Raw genomic sequence first — 16,349 nt, 5'->3', positions numbered from 1 at the left:
ATGAAAATGACGATAAAGATGCTCATTTTATCTCCAAAAGTGATGATCCACCTCTGAGAGTCAAAATTAGTTGAAAGATGAAAATTTTCAAAACGGACCATTTTGGTCATTTCGGAGCAATTTCATCAGGTCGCGGGTCATCGATCGTTTTGCATGAAAATTGAACGTTCTTGCATGAACATTAATTTACTCTAAATGTTGTTTATATCTCTTCCCGCAGTGAATAAACACGTTTTAAGCCCTCGAAGTGAGCATTTGGGTCCTTTTAATTCACTTTTAACCATGAGCCAAATCTTGAGTTTTGGCTCCTTAGAAGCATGAAAATGACGATAAAGATGCTCATTTTATCTCCAAAAGTGATGATCCACCTCTGAAAGTCAGAATTAGTTGAAAGATGGAAGGTTTTAAAACGGACCATTTTGGTCATCTCAGAGCAATTTCATCAGGTCGCGGGTCATCGATCGTTTTGCATGAAAAACTTAACGTTCTCGCATGAACAATAATTTACTCCAAATGTTGTTTATATCTCTTCCCGCAGTGAATAAACACGTTTTAAGCCCTCGAAGTGAGCATTTGGGCCTTTTTAAGTCACTTTTAACCATGAGCCAAATCTTGAATTTTGGCTCCCTAGAAGCATGAAATGACGATAAAGATGCTCATTTTATCTCCAAAAGTGATGATCCACCTCTGAGAGTAAAAATTAGTTGAAAGATGAACATTTTCAAAACGGACCATTTTGGTCATCTCAGAGCAATTTCATCAGGTCGCGGGTCAACGATCGGTTTGCATGAAAAATTGAACGTTCTCGCATGAACAATAATTTACTCTAAATGTTGTTTATATCTCTTCCCGCAGTGAATAAACACGTTTTAAGCCCTCGAAGTGAGCATTTGGGCCTTTTTAAGTCACTTTTAACCATGAGCCAAATCTTGAGTTTTGGCTCCCTAGCAGCATGAAAATGACGATAAAGATGCTCATTTTATCTCCAAAAGTGATGATCCACCTCTGAGAGTCAAAATTAGTTGAAAGATGAACATTTTCAAAACGGACCATTTTGGTCATCTCGGAGCAATTTCATCAGGTCGCGGGTCATCAATCGTTTTGCATGAAAATTGAACGTTCTTGCATGAACATTAATTTACTCTAAATGTTGTTTATATCTCTTCCCGCAGTGAATAAACACGTTTTAAGCCCTCGAAGTGAGCATTTGGGTCCTTTTAATTCACTTTTAACCATGAGCCAAATCTTGAGTTTTGGCTCCTTAGAAGCATGAAAATGACGATAAAGATGCTCATTTTATCTCCAAAAGTGATGATCCACCTATGAAAGTCAGAATTAGTTGAAAGATGGAAGGTTTTAAAACGGACCATTTTGGTCATCTCAGAGCAATTTCATCAGGTCGCGGGTCATCGATCGTTTTGCATGAAAAACTGAACGTTCTCGCATGAACAATAATTTACTCTAAATGTTGTTTATATCTCTTCCCGCAGTGAATAAACACGTTTTAAGGCCTCGAAGTGAGCATTTGGGCCTTTTTAAGTCACTTTTAACCATGAGCCAAATCTTGAATTTTGGCTCCCTAGAAGCATGAAATGACGATAAAGATGCTCATTTTATCTCCAAAAGTGATGATCCACCTCTGAGAGTCAAGATTAGTTGAAAGATGAAAATTTTCAAAACGGACCATTTTGGTAATCTCGGAGCAATTTCATCAGGTCGCGGGTCATCGATCGTTTTGCATGAAAAATTGAACGTTCTTGTATGAACATTAATTTACTCTAAATGTTGTTTATATCTCTTCCCGCAGTGAATAAACACGTTTTAATCCCTCAAAGTGAGCATTTGGGCCTTTTTAAGTCACTTTTAACCATGAGCCAAATCTTGAGTTTTGGCTCCCTAGAAGCATGAAAATGACGATAAAGATGCTCATTTTATATCCAAAAGTGATGATCCACCTCTGAGAGTCAAAATTACTTGAAAGATGTACATTTTCAAAACGGACCATTTTGGTCATCTCGGAGCAATTTCATCAGGTCGCGGGTCATCGATCGTTTTGCATGAAAAATTGAACGTTCTTGCATGAACATTAATTTACTCTAAATGTTGTTTATATCTCTTCCCGCAGTGAATAAACACGTTTTAAGCCCTCGAAGTGAGCATTTGGGTCCTTTTAAGTCACTTTTAACCATGAGCCAAATCTTGAGTTTTGGCTCCCTAGAAGCATGAAAATGACGATAAAGATGCTCATTTTATATCCAAAAGTGATGATCCACCTCTGAGAGTCAAAATTAGTTGAAAGATGAAAATTTTCAAAACGGACCATTTTGGTCATCTCGGAGCAATTTCATCAGGTCGCGGGTCATCGATCGTTTTGCATGAAAAATTGAACGTTCTTGCATGAACAATAATTTACTCTAAATGTTGTTTATATCTCTTCCCGCAGTGACTAAACACGTTTTAAGCCATCGAAGTGAGCATTTGGGCCTTTTTAAGTCACTTTTAACCATGAGCCAAATCTTGAGTTTTGGCTCCCTAGAAGCATGAAAATGACGATAAAGATGCTCATTTTATCTCCAAAAGTGATGATCCACCTCTGAAAGTCAGAATTAGTTGAAAGATGGAAGGTTTTAAAACGGACCATTTTGGTCATCTCAGAGCAATTTCATCAGGTCGCGGGTCATCGATCGTTTTGCATGAAAAATTGAACGTTCTCGCATGAACAATAATTTACTCTAAATGTTGTTTATATCTCTTCCCGCAGTGAATAAACACGTTTTAAGCCCTCGAAGTGAGCATTTGGGCCTTTTTAAGTCACTTTTAACCATGAGCCAAATCTTGAGTTTTGGCTCCCTAGAAGCATGAAAATGACGATAAAGATGCTCATTTTATCTCCAAAAGTGATGATGCACCTCTGAGAGTCAAAATTAGTTGAAAGATGAAAATTTTCAAAACGGACCATTTTGGTCATCTCGGAGCAATTTCATCAGGTCGCGGGTCATCGATCGTTTTGCATGAAAAATTGAATGTTCTCGCATGAACAATAATTTACTCTAAATGTTGTTTATATCTCTTCCCACAGTGAATAAACACGTTTTAAGCCCTCGAAGTGAGCATTTGGGTGCTTTTAAGTCACTTTTACCCATGAGCCAAATCTTGAGTTTTGGCTCCCTAGAAGCATGAAAATGACTATAAAGATGCTCATTTTATATCCAAAAGTGATGATCCACCTCTGAGATTCAAAATTTGTTGAAAGATGAAAATTTTCAAAACGGACCATTTTGGTCATCTCGGAGCAATTTCATCAGGTCGTGGGTCATCGATCGTTTTGCATGAAAAATTGAACGTTCTTGCATGAACATTAATTTACTCTAAATGTTGTTTATATCTCTTCCCGCAGTGAATAAACACGTTTTAAGCCCTCGAAGTGAGCATTTGGGTCCTTTTAAGTCACTTTTAACCATGAGCCAAATCTTGAGTTTTGGCTCCCTAGAAGCATGAAAATGACGATAAAGATGCTCATTTTATATCCAAAAGTGATGATCCACCTCTGAGAGTCAAAATTAGTTGAAAGATGAAAATTTTCAAAACGGACCATTTTGGTCATCTCGGAGCAATTTCATCAGGTCGCGGGTCATCGATCGTTTTGCATGATAAATTGAACGTTCTCGCATGAACAATAATTTACTCTAAATGTTGTTTATATCTCTTCCCGCAGTGACTAAACACGTTTTAAGCCCTCGAAGTGAGCATTTGGGTCATTTTAATTCACTTTTAACCATGAGCCAAATCTTGAGTTTTGGCTCCTTAGAAGCATGAAAATGACGATAAAGATGCTCATTTTATCTCCAAAAGTGATGATCCACCTCTGAAAGTCAGAATTAGTTGAAAGATGGAAGGTTTTAAAACGGACCATTTTGGTCATCTCAGAGCAATTTCATCAGGTCGCGGGTCATCGATCGTTTTGCATGAAAAATTGAACGTTCTCGCATGAACAATAATTTACTCTAAATGTTGTTTATATCTCTTCCCGTAGTGAATAAACACGTTTTAAGCCCTCGAAGTGAGCATTTGGGCCTTTTTAAGTCACTTTTAACCATGAGCCAAATCTTGAATTTTGGCTCCCTAGAAGCATGAAATGACGATAAAGATGCTCATTTTATCTCCAAAAGTGATGATCCACCTCTGAGAGTCAAGATTAGTTGAAAGATGAAAATTTTCAAAACGGACCATTTTGGTCATCTCGGAGCAATTTCATCAGGTCGCGGGTCATCGATCGTTTTGCATGAAAAATTGAACGTTCTTGCATGAACATTAATTTACTCTAAATGTTGTTTATATCTCTTCCCACAGTGAATAAACACGTTTTAATCCCTCAAAGTGAGCATTTGGGCCTTTTTAAGTCACGTTTAACCATGAGCCAAATCTTGAGTTTTGGCTCCCTAGAAGCATGAAAATGACGATAAAGATGCTCATTTTATATCCAAAAGTGATGATCCACCTCTGAGAGTCAAAATTAGTTGAAAGATGAAAATTTTCAAAATGGACCATTTTGGTCATCTCGGAGCAATTTCATCAGGTCGCGGGTCATCGATCGTTTTGCATGAAAAATTGAACGTTCTCGCATGAACAATAATTTACTCTAAATGTTGCTTATATCTCTTCCCGTAGTGAATAAACACGTTTTAAGCCCTCGAAGTGAGCATTTGGGCCTTTTAAGTCACTTTTAACCATGAGCCAAATCTTGAATTTGGGCTCCCTAGAAGCATGAAATGACGATAAAGATGCTCATTTTATCTCCAAAAGTGATGATCCACCTCTGAGAGTCAAGATTAGTTGAAAGATGAAAATTTTCAAAACGGACCATTGTGGTCATCTCGGAGCAATTTCATCAGGTCGCGGGTCAACGATCGTTTTGCATGAAAAATTGAACGTTCTCGCATGAACATTAATTTACTCTAAATGTTGTTTATATCTCTTCCCGCAGTGAATAAACACGTTTTAATCCCTCAAAGTGAGCATTTGGGCATTTTTAAGTCACTTTTAACCATGAGCCAAATCTTGAGTTTTGGCTCCCTAGAAGAATGAAAATGATGATAAAGATGCTCATTTTATATCCAAAAGTGATGAACCACCTCTGAGAGTCAAAATTAGTTGAAAGATGAACATTTTCAAAACGGACCATTTTGGTCATCTCGGAGCAATTTCATCAGGTCGCGGGTCATCGATCGTTTTGCATGAAAAATTGAACGTTCTTGCATGAACATTAATTTACTCTAAATGTTGTTTATATCTCTTCCCGCAGTGAATAAACACGTTTTAAGCCCTCGAAGTGAGCATTTGGGTCCTTTTAAGTCACTTTTAACCATGAGCCAAATCTTGAGTTTTGGCTCCCTAGAAGCATGAAAATGACGATAAAGATGCTCATTTTATATCCAAAAGTGATGATCCACCTCTGAGAGTCAAAATTAGTTAAAAGATGAAAATTTTCAAAACGGACCATTTTGGTCATCTCGGAGCAATTTCATCAGGTCGCGGGTCATCGATCGTTTTGCATGAAAAATTGAACGTTCTTGCATGAACATTAATTTACTCTAAATGTTGTTTATATCTCTTCCCGCAGTGAATAAACACGTTTTAAGCCCTCGAAGTGAGCATTTGGGTCCTTTTAATTCACTTTTAACCATGAGCCAAATCTTGAGTTTTGGCTCCTTAGAAGCATGAAAATGACGATAAAGATGCTCATTTTATCTCCAAAAGTGATGATCCACCTCTGAAAGTCAGAATTAGTTGAAAGATGGAAGGTTTTAAAACGGACCATTTTGGTCATCTCAGAGCAATTTCATCAGGTCGCGGGTCATCGATCGTTTTGCATGAAAAATTGAACGTTCTCGCATGAACATTAATTTACTCTAAATGTTGTTTATATCTCTTCCCGCAGTGAATAAACACGTTTTAAGCCCTCGAAGTGAGCATTTGGGCCTTTTTAAGTCACTTTTAACCATGAGCCAAATCTTGAGTTTTGGCTCCCTAGAAGCATGAAAATGACGATAAAGATGCTCATTTTATCTCCAAAAGTGATGATGCACCTCTGAGAGTCAAAATTAGTTGAAAGATGAAAATTATCAAAACGGACCATTTTGGCCATCTCGGAGCAATTTCATCAGGTCGCGGGTCATCGATCGTTTTGCATGAAAAATTGAATGTTCTCGCATGAACAATAATTTACTCTAAATGTTGTTTATATCTCTTCCCACAGTGAATAAACACGTTTTAAGCCCTCGAAGTGAGCATTTGGGTCCTTTTAAGTCACTTTTACCCAGGAGCCAAATCTTGAGTTTTGGCTCCCTAGAAGCATGAAAATGACTATAAAGATGCTCATTTTAGCTCCAAAAGTGATGATCCACCTCTGAGAGTAAAAATTAGTTGAAAGATGAACATTTTCAAAACGGACCATTTTGGTCATCTCAGAGCAATTTCATCAGGTCGCGGGTCAACGATCGTTTTGCATGAAAAATTGAACGTTCTCGCATGAACAATAATTCACTCTAAATGTTGTTTATATCTCTTCCCGCAGTGAATAAACACGTTTTAAGCCCTCGAAGTGAGCATTTGGGCCTTTTTAAGTCACTTTTAACCATGAGCCAAATCTTGAGTTTTGGCTCCCTAGCAGCATGAAAATGACGATAAAGATGCTCATTTTATCTCCAAAAGTGATGATCCACCTCTGAGAGTCAAAATTAGTTGAAAGATGAAAATTTTCAAAACGGACCATTTTGGTCATTTCGGAGCAATTTCATCAGGTCGCGGGTCATCGATCGTTTTGCATGAAAATTGAACGTTCTTGCATGAACATTAATTTGCTCTAAATGTTGTTTATATCTCTTCCCGCAGTGAATAAACACGTTTTAAGCCCTCGAAGTGAGCATTTGGGTCCTTTTAATTCACTTTTAACCATGAGCCAAATCTTGAGTTTTGGCTCCTTAGAAGCATGAAAATGACGATAAAGATGCTCATTTTATCTCCAAAAGTGATGATCCACCTCTGAAAGTCAGAATTAGTTGAAAGATGGAAGGTTTTAAAACGGACCATTTTGGTCATCTCAGAGCAATTTCATCAGGTCGCGGGTCATCGATCGTTTTGCATGAAAAACTGAACGTTCTCGCATGAACAATAATTTACTCTAAATGTTGTTTATATCTCTTCCCGCAGTGAATAAACACGTTTTAAGCCCTCGAAGTGAGCATTTGGGCCTTTTTAAGTCACTTTTACCCATGAGCCAAATCTTGAATTTTGGCTCCCTAGAAGCATGAAATGACGATAAAGATGCTCATTTTATCTCCAAAAGTGATGATCCACCTCTGAGAGTCAAGATTAGTTGAAAGATGAACATTTTCAAAACGGACCATTTTGGTAATCTCGGAGCAATTTCATCAGGTCGCGGGTCATCGATCGTTTTGCATGAAAAATTGAACGTTCTTGCATGAACATTAATTTACTCTAAATGTTGTTTATATCTCTTCCCGCAGTGAATAAACACGTTTTAATCCCTCAAAGTGAGCATTTGGGCCTTTTTAAGTCACTTTTAACCATGAGCCAAATCTTGAGTTTTGGCTCCCTAGAAGCATGAAAATGACGATAAAGATGCTCATTTTATATCCAAAAGTGATGATCCACCTCTGAGAGTCAAAATTAGTTGAAAGATGAAAATTTTCAAAACGGACCATTTTGGTCATCTCGAAGCAATTTCATCAGGTCGCGGGTCATCGATCGTTTTGCATGAAAAATTGAACGTTCTTGCATGAACAATAATTTACTCTAAATGTTGTTTATATCTCTTCCCACAGTGAATAAACACGTTTTAAGCCCTCGAAGTGAGCATTTGGGCCTTTTTAAGTCACTTTTAACCATGAGCCAAATCTTGAGTTTTGGCTCCCTAGAAGCATGAAAATGACTATAAAGATGCTCATTTTAGCTCCAAAAGTGATGATCCACCTCTGAGAGTAAAAATTAGTTGAAAGATGAACATTTTCAAAACGGACCATTTTGGTCATCTCAGAGCAATTTCATCAGGTCGCGGGTCAACGATCGTTTTGCATGAAAAATTGAACGTTCTCGCATGAACAATAATTCACTCTAAATGTTGTTTATATCTCTTCCCGCAGTGAATAAACACGTTTTAAGCCCTCGAAGTGAGCATTTGGGCCTTTTTAAGTCACTTTTAACCATGAGCCAAATCTTGAGTTTTGGCTCCCTAGCAGCATGAAAATGACGATAAAGATGCTCATTTTATCTCCAAAAGTGATGATCCACCTCTGAGAGTCAAAATTAGTTGAAAGATGAAAATTTTCAAAACGGACCATTTTGGTCATTTCGGAGCAATTTCATCAGGTCGCGGGTCATCGATCGTTTTGCATGAAAATTGAACGTTCTTGCATGAACATTAATTTACTCTAAATGTTGTTTATATCTCTTCCCGCAGTGAATAAACACGTTTTAAGCCCTCGAAGTGAGCATTTGGGTCCTTTTAATTCACTTTTAACCATGAGCCAAATCTTGAGTTTTGGCTCCTTAGAAGCATGAAAATGACGATAAAGATGCTCATTTTATCTCCAAAAGTGATGATCCACCTCTGAAAGTCAGAATTAGTTGAAAGATGGAAGGTTTTAAAACGGACCATTTTGGTCATCTCAGAGCAATTTCATCAGGTCGCGGGTCATCGATCGTTTTGCATGAAAAACTGAACGTTCTCGCATGAACAATAATTTACTCTAAATGTTGTTTATATCTCTTCCCGCAGTGAATAAACACGTTTTAAGCCCTCGAAGTGAGCATTTGGGCCTTTTTAAGTCACTTTTAACCATGAGCCAAATCTTGAATTTTGGCTCCCTAGAAGCATGAAATGACGATAAAGATGCTCATTTTATCTCCAAAAGTGATGATCCACCTCTGAGAGTCAAGATTAGTTGAAAGATGAACATTTTCAAAACGGACCATTTTGGTCATCTCGGAGCAATTTCATCAGGTCGCGGGTCATCGATCGTTTTGCATGAAAAATTGAACGTTCTTGCATGAACATTAATTTACTCTAAATGTTGTTTATATCTCTTCCCGCAGTGAATAAACACGTTTTAATCCCTCAAAGTGAGCATTTGGGCATTTTTAAGTCACTTTTAACCATGAGCCAAATCTTGAGTTTTGGCTCCCTAGAAGAATGAAAATGATGATAAAGATGCTCATTTTATATCCAAAAGTGATGATCCACCTCTGAGAGTCAAAATTAGTTGAAAGATGAACATTTTCAAAACGGACCATTTTGGTCATCTCAGAGCAATTTCATCAGGTCGCGGGTCATCGATCGTTTTGCATGAAAAATTGAACGTTCTCGCATGAACATTAATTTACTCTAAATGTTGTTTATATCTCTTCCCGCAGTGAATAAACACGTTTTAAGCCCTCGAAGTGAGCATTTGGGCCTTTTTAAGTCACTTTTAACCATGAGCCAAATCTTGAGTTTTGGCTCCCTAGAAGCATGAAAATGACGATAAAGATGCTCATTTTATCTCCAAAAGTGATGATGCACCTCTGAGAGTCAAAATTAGTTGAAAGATGAAAATTATCAAAACGGACCATTTTGGCCATCTCGGAGCAATTTCATCAGGTCGCGGGTCATCGATCGTTTTGCATGAAAAATTGAATGTTCTCGCATGAACAATAATTTACTCTAAATGTTGTTTATATCTCTTCCCACAGTGAATAAACACGTTTTAAGCCCTCGAAGTGAGCATTTGGGTCCTTTTAAGTCACTTTTACCCAGGAGCCAAATCTTGAGTTTTGGCTCCCAAGAAGCATGAAAATGACTATAAAGATGCTCATTTTAGCTCCAAAAGTGATGATCCACCTCTGAGAGTAAAAATTAGTTGAAAGATGAACATTTTCAAAACGGACCATTTTGGTCATCTCAGAGCAATTTCATCAGGTCGCGGGTCAACGATCGTTTTGCATGAAAAATTGAACGTTCTCGCATGAACAATAATTCACTCTAAATGTTGTTTATATCTCTTCCCGCAGTGAATAAACACGTTTTAAGCCCTCGAAGTGAGCATTTGGGCCTTTTTAAGTCACTTTTAACCATGAGCCAAATCTTGAGTTTTGGCTCCCTAGCAGCATGAAAATGACGATAAAGATGCTCATTTTATCTCCAAAAGTGATGATCCACCTCTGAGAGTCAAAATTAGTTGAAAGATGAAAATTTTCAAAACGGACCATTTTGGTCATTTCGGAGCAATTTCATCAGGTCGCGGGTCATCGATCGTTTTGCATGAAAATTGAACGTTCTTGCATGAACATTAATTTGCTCTAAATGTTGTTTATATCTCTTCCCGCAGTGAATAAACACGTTTTAAGCCCTCGAAGTGAGCATTTGGGTCCTTTTAATTCACTTTTAACCATGAGCCAAATCTTGAGTTTTGGCTCCTTAGAAGCATGAAAATGACGATAAAGATGCTCATTTTATCTCCAAAAGTGATGATCCACCTCTGAAAGTCAGAATTAGTTGAAAGATGGAAGGTTTTAAAACGGACCATTTTGGTCATCTCAGAGCAATTTCATCAGGTCGCGGGTCATCGATCGTTTTGCATGAAAAACTGAACGTTCTCGCATGAACAATAATTTACTCTAAATGTTGTTTATATCTCTTCCCGCAGTGAATAAACACGTTTTAAGCCCTCGAAGTGAGCATTTGGGCCTTTTTAAGTCACTTTTACCCATGAGCCAAATCTTGAATTTTGGCTCCCTAGAAGCATGAAATGACGATAAAGATGCTCATTTTATCTCCAAAAGTGATGATCCACCTCTGAGAGTCAAGATTAGTTGAAAGATGAACATTTTCAAAACGGACCATTTTGGTAATCTCGGAGCAATTTCATCAGGTCGCGGGTCATCGATCGTTTTGCATGAAAAATTGAACGTTCTTGCATGAACATTAATTTACTCTAAATGTTGTTTATATCTCTTCCCGCAGTGAATAAACACGTTTTAATCCCTCAAAGTGAGCATTTGGGCATTTTTAAGTCACTTTTAACCATGAGCCAAATCTTGAGTTTTGGCTCCCTAGAAGCATGAAAATGACGATAAAGATGCTCATTTTATATCCAAAAGTGATGATCCACCTCTGAGAGTCAAAATTAGTTGAAAGATGAAAATTTTCAAAACGGACCATTTTGGTCATCTCGGAGCAATTTCATCAGGTCGCGGGTCATCGATCGTTTTGCATGAAAAATTGAACGTTCTTGCATGAACAATAATTTACTCTAAATGTTGTTTATATCTCTTCCCACAGTGAATAAACACGTTTTAAGCCCTCGAAGTGAGCATTTGGGCCTTTTTAAGTCACTTTTAACCATGAGCCAAATCTTGAGTTTTGGCTCCCTAGAAGCATGAAAATGACTATAAAGATGCTCATTTTAGCTCCAAAAGTGATGATCCACCTCTGAGAGTAAAAATTAGTTGAAAGATGAACATTTTCAAAACGGACCATTTTGGTCATCTCAGAGCAATTTCATCAGGTCGCGGGTCAACGATCGTTTTGCATGAAAAATTGAACGTTCTCGCATGAACAATAATTCACTCTAAATGTTGTTTATATCTCTTCCCGCAGTGAATAAACACGTTTTAAGCCCTCGAAGTGAGCATTTGGGCCTTTTTAAGTCACTTTTAACCATGAGCCAAATCTTGAGTTTTGGCTCCCTAGCAGCATGAAAATGACGATAAAGATGCTCATTTTATCTCCAAAAGTGATGATCCACCTCTGAGAGTCAAAATTAGTTGAAAGATGAAAATTTTCAAAACGGACCATTTTGGTCATTTCGGAGCAATTTCATCAGGTCGCGGGTCATCGATCGTTTTGCATGAAAATTGAACGTTCTTGCATGAACATTAATTTACTCTAAATGTTGTTTATATCTCTTCCCGCAGTGAATAAACACGTTTTAAGCCCTCGAAGTGAGCATTTGGGTCCTTTTAATTCACTTTTAACCATGAGCCAAATCTTGAGTTTTGGCTCCTTAGAAGCATGAAAATGACGATAAAGATGCTCATTTTATCTCCAAAAGTGATGATCCACCTCTGAAAGTCAGAATTAGTTGAAAGATGGAAGGTTTTAAAACGGACCATTTTGGTCATCTCAGAGCAATTTCATCAGGTCGCGGGTCATCGATCGTTTTGCATGAAAAACTGAACGTTCTCGCATGAACAATAATTTACTCTAAATGTTGTTTATATCTCTTCCCGCAGTGAATAAACACGTTTTAAGCCCTCGAAGTGAGCATTTGGGCCTTTTTAAGTCACTTTTAACCATGAGCCAAATCTTGAATTTTGGCTCCCTAGAAGCATGAAATGACGATAAAGATGCTCATTTTATCTCCAAAAGTGATGATCCACCTCTGAGAGTCAAGATTAGTTGAAAGATGAACATTTTCAAAACGGACCATTTTGGTAATCTCGGAGCAATTTCATCAGGTCGCGGGTCATCGATCGTTTTGCATGAAAAATTGAACGTTCTTGCATGAACATTAATTTACTCTAAATGTTGTTTATATCTCTTCCCGCAGTGAATAAACACGTTTTAATCCCTCAAAGTGAGCATTTGGGCATTTTTAAGTCACTTTTAACCATGAGCCAAATCTTGAGTTTTGGCTCCCTAGAAGAATGAAAATGATGATAAAGATGCTCATTTTATATCCAAAAGTGATGATCCACCTCTGAGAGTCAAAATTAGTTGAAAGATGAACATTTTCAAAACGGACCATTTTGGTCATCTCGGAGCAATTTCATCAGGTCGCGGGTCATCGATCGTTTTGCATGAAAAATTGAACGTTCTTGCATGAACATTAATTTACTCTAAATGTTGTTTATATCTCTTCCCGCAGTGAATAAACACGTTTTAAGCCCTCGAAGTGAGCATTTGGGTCCTTTTAAGTCACTTTTAACCATGAGCCAAATCTTGAGTTTTGGCTCCCTAGAAGCATGAAAATGACGATAAAGATGCTCATTTTATATCCAAAAGTGATGATCCACCTCTGAGAGTCAAAATTAGTTAAAAGATGATAATTTTCAAAACGGACCATTTTGGTCATCTCGGAGCAATTTCATCAGGTCGCGGGTCATCGATCGTTTTGCATGAAAAATTGAACGTTCTCGCATGAACAATAATTTACTCTAAATGTTGTTTATATCTCTTCCCGCAGTGACTAAACACGTTTTAAGCCCTCGAAGTGAGCATTTGGGTCCTTTTAAGTCACTTTTACCCATGAGCCAAATCTTGAGTTTTGGCTCCCTAGAAGCATGAAAATGACGATAAAGATGCTCATTTTATCTCCAAAAGTGATGATCCACCTCTGAGAGTCAAAATTAGTTGAAAGATGACAATTTTCAAAACGGACCATTTTGGTCATCTCGGAGCAATTTCATCAGGTCGCGGGTCATCGATCGTTTTGCATGAAAAATTGAACGTTCTTGCATGAACATTAATTTACTCTAAATGTTGTTTATATCTCTTCCCGCAGTGAATAAACACGTTTTAAGCCCTCGAAGTGAGCATTTGGGTCCTTTTAATTCACTTTTAACCATGAGCCAAATCTTGAGTTTTGGCTCCTTAGAAGCATGAAAATGACGATAAAGATGCTCATTTTATCTCCAAAAGTGATGATCCACCTCTGAAAGTCAGAATTAGTTGAAAGATGGAAGGTTTTAAAACGGACCATTTTGGTCATCTCAGAGCAATTTCATCAGGTCGCGGGTCATCGATCGTTTTGCATGAAAAATTGAACGTTCTCGCATGAACATTAATTTACTCTAAATGTTGTTTATATCTCTTCCCGCAGTGAATAAACACGTTTTAAGCCCTCGAAGTGAGCATTTGGGCCTTTTTAAGTCACTTTTAACCATGAGCCAAATCTTGAGTTTTGGCTCCCTAGAAGCATGAAAATGACGATAAAGATGCTCATTTTATCTCCAAAAGTGATGATGCACCTCTGAGAGTCAAAATTAGTTGAAAGATGAAAATTATCAAAACGGACCATTTTGGTCATCTCGGAGCAATTTCATCAGGTCGCGGGTCATCGATCGTTTTGCATGAAAAATTGAATGGTCTCGCATGAACAATAATTTACTCTAAATGTTGTTTATATCTCTTCCCACAGTGAATAAACACGTTTTAAGCCCTCGAAGTGACCATTTGGGTCCTTTTAAGTCACTTTTACCCAGGAGCCAAATCTTGAGTTTTGGCTCCCTAGAAGCATGAAAATGACTATAAAGATGCTCATTTTAGCTCCAAAAGTGATGATCCACCTCTGAGAGTAAAAATTAGTTGAAAGATGAACATTTTCAAAACGGACCATTTTGGTCATCTCAGAGCAATTTCATCAGGTCGCGGGTCAACGATCGTTTTGCATGAAAAATTGAACGTTCTCCCATGAACAATAATTCACTCTAAATGTTGTTTATATCTCTTCCCGCAGTGAATAAACACGTTTTAAGCCCTCGAAGTGAGCATTTGGGCCTTTTTAAGTCACTTTTAACCATGAGCCAAATCTTGAGTTTTGGCTCCCTAGCAGCATGAAAATGATGATAAAGATGCTCATTTTATCTCCAAAAGTGATGATCCACCTCTGAGAGTCAAAATTAGTTGAAAGATGAAAATTTTCAAAACGGACCATTTTGGTCATTTCGGAGCAATTTCATCAGGTCGCGGGTCATCGATCGTTTTGCATGAAAATTGAACGTTCTTGCATGAACATTAATTTGCTCTAAATGTTGTTTATATCTCTTCCCGCAATGAATAAACACGTTTTAAGCCCTCGAAGTGAGCATTTGGGTCCTTTTAATTCACTTTTAACCATGAGCCAAATCTTGAGTTTTGGCTCCTTAGAAGCATGAAAATGACGATAAAGATTCTCATTTTATCTCCAAAAGTGATGATCCACCTCTGAAAGTCAGAATTAGTTGAAAGATGGAAGGTTTTAAAACGGACCATTTTGGTCATCTCAGAGCAATTTCATCAGGTCGCGGGTCATCGATCGTTTTGCATGAAAAACTGAACGTTCTCGCATGAACAATAATTTACTCTAAATGTTGTTTATATCTCTTCCCGCAGTGAATAAACACGTTTTAAGCCCTCGAAGTGAGCATTTGGGCCTTTTTAAGTCACTTTTACCCATGAGCCAAATCTTGAATTTTGGCTCCCTAGAAGCATGAAATGACGATAAAGATGCTCATTTTATCTCCAAAAGTGATGATGCACCTCTGAGAGTCAAAATTAGTTGAAAGATGAAAATTTTCAAAACGGACCATTTTGGTCATCTCGGAGCAATTTCATCAGGTCGCGGGTCATCGATCGTTTTGCATGAAAAATTGAATGTTCTCGCATGAACAATAATTTACTCTAAATGTTGTTTATATCTCTTCCCACAGTGAATAAACACGTTTAAGCCCTCGAAGTGAGCATTTGGGTCCTTTTAAGTCACTTTTACCCATGAGCCAAATCTTGAGTTTTGGCTCCCTAGAAGCATGAAAATGACTATAAAGATGCTCATTTTAGCTCCAAAAGTGATGATCCACCTCTGAGAGTAAAAATTAGTTGAAAGATGAACATTTTCAAAACGGACCATTTTGGTCATCTCAGAGCAATTTCATCAGGTCGCGGGTCAACGATCGGTTTGCATGAAAAATTGAACGTTCTCGCATGAACAATAATTTACTCTAAATGTTGTTTATATCTCTTCCCGCAGTGAATAAACACGTTTTAAGCCCTCGAAGTGAGCATTTGGGCCTTTTTAAGTCACTTTTAACCATGAGCCAAATCTTGAGTTTTGGCTCCTTAGAAGCATGAAAATGACGATAAAGATGCTCATTTTATCTCCAAAAGTGATGATCCACCTCTGAAAGTCAGAATTAGTTGAAAGATGGAAGGTTTTAAAACGGACCATTTTGGTCATCTCAGAGCAATTTCATCAGGTCGCGGGTCATCGATCGTTTTGCATGAAAAACTGAACGTTCTCGCATGAACAATAATTTACTCTAAATGTTGTTTATATCTCTTCCCGCAGTGAATAAACACGTTTTAAGCCCTCGAAGTGAGCATTTGGGCCTTTTTAAGTCACTTTTAACCATGAGCCAAATCTTGAGTTTTGGCTCCCTAGAAGCATGAAAATGACGATAAAGATGCTCATTTTATATCCAAAAGTGATGATCCACCTCTGAGAGTCAAAATTACTTGAAAGATGTACATTTTCAAAACGGACCATTTTGGTCATCTCGGAGCAATTTCATCAGGTCGCGGGTCATCGATCGTT

The sequence above is a fragment of the Lissotriton helveticus genome, chromosome 2_1 (genome assembly GCF_964261635.1).
Source record: "Lissotriton helveticus chromosome 2_1, aLisHel1.1, whole genome shotgun sequence".
NCBI lineage: Eukaryota > Metazoa > Chordata > Amphibia > Caudata > Salamandridae > Lissotriton > Lissotriton helveticus.
The sequence above is the reverse complement of the archived record's forward strand: the minus strand, read 5'-3'. Positions refer to the sequence as shown.